Source organism: Perkinsus marinus (genome assembly GCF_000006405.1).
Source record: "Perkinsus marinus ATCC 50983 genomic scaffold scf_1104296953574, whole genome shotgun sequence".
NCBI lineage: Eukaryota > Perkinsozoa > Perkinsida > Perkinsidae > Perkinsus > Perkinsus marinus.
The window spans coordinates 1-1,063 of NW_003208427.1; the positions used below are offsets into that span (position 1 = coordinate 1).

Genomic DNA, 1,063 nt, shown 5'->3' on the forward strand with positions numbered 1-1,063 from the left:
CTGCTTTGAAGCAGAAGGTCGTCAGTTCGATCCTGGTAAGTGGCTTATAACACCATAAATATCTGGTCTGGTACGAGAAGCAGGAGCAGGTTTGCTCACTCCGCAAAGGATACAGGAAGATTATTAATTTATGTACTTATTCTGTGCGCTACTTTAGCTTAGTGGCAGAGCGTCTGCTTTGTAAGCAGAAGGTCGTCAGCTCGATCCTGGCAAGTGGCTTATAACACTATAAATATCTGGTCTGGTACGAGAAGCAGGAGCAAGGTGGCCCATTCCCCCTGTGAAGGGGACACGAAAATTATTGATTCATATGATTAGTCTGTATGCCACTTTAGCTTAGTGGCAGAGCGTCTGCTTTGTAAGCAGAAGGTCGTCAGTTCAATCCTGGCAAGTGGCTTACAGCTGCATTATGCTCTAGTCGGGTATGAGAAGCAGGAGCAGGTCTGCTCACTCCGCAAAGGATACAGAAAGATTATTGATTTATGTACTTATTCTCTGCGTCACTTTAGCTTAGTGGCAGAGCGTCGGCTCTGTGAGCAGAAGGTCGTCAGTCCAATCCTGACAAGTGGCTTATAGCACCATAAATATCTGGTCTGGTACGAGAAGCAGGAGCAAGATGGCCCATTCTGTGAAGGGGACACGAAAATTATTGATTCATATGGTTAGTCTGTATGTCACTTTAGCTTAGTGGTAGAGCGTCTGCTTCGTAAGCAGAAGGTCGTCAGTTCAATCCTGACAAGTGGCTTACAGCTGCATTATGCTCTAGTCGGGTATGAGAAGCAGGAGCAGGTCTGCTCACTCCGCAAAGGATACAGAAAGATTATTGATTTATGTACTTATTCTCTGCGTCATTTTAGCTTAGTGGCAGAGCGTCGGCTCTGTGAGCAGAAAGTCGTCAGTCCAATTCTGGCAAGTGGCTTATAGCACCATAAATTTCTGGTCTGGTACGAGAAGCACGAGCAGGATGGCCCATTCTGTGAAGGGGACAGGAAAATTATTGATTCATATAGTCAGTGTGTGTGCCACTTGAGCTTAGTGGTAGAGCGTCTGCTTCGTAAGCAGA

At 46.0% G+C, this 1,063-nt stretch overlaps 5 non-coding genes across 5 annotated transcripts; all 5 read left to right on the top strand.

Moving 5' to 3' along the window:
* Positions 1-147: 147 nt before the first annotated feature.
* Pmar_PMAR025632 lies at positions 148-219 on the top strand. The gene has a single exon. It is a non-coding gene; the product is annotated as a tRNA-Thr (tRNA).
* A 106-nt stretch (positions 220-325) lies between these two features.
* Pmar_PMAR025633 lies at positions 326-397 on the top strand. The gene has a single exon. It is a non-coding gene; the product is annotated as a tRNA-Thr (tRNA).
* A 102-nt stretch (positions 398-499) lies between these two features.
* Pmar_PMAR025634 lies at positions 500-571 on the top strand. Its single transcript has one exon. It is a non-coding gene; the product is annotated as a tRNA-Thr (tRNA).
* Positions 572-673: 102 nt separating this feature from the next.
* Positions 674-745, top strand: Pmar_PMAR025635. The gene has a single exon. It is a non-coding gene; the product is annotated as a tRNA-Thr (tRNA).
* A 102-nt stretch (positions 746-847) lies between these two features.
* On the top strand, positions 848-919 carry Pmar_PMAR025636. Its single transcript has one exon. It is a non-coding gene; the product is annotated as a tRNA-Thr (tRNA).
* Positions 920-1,063: the final 144 nt, after the last annotated feature.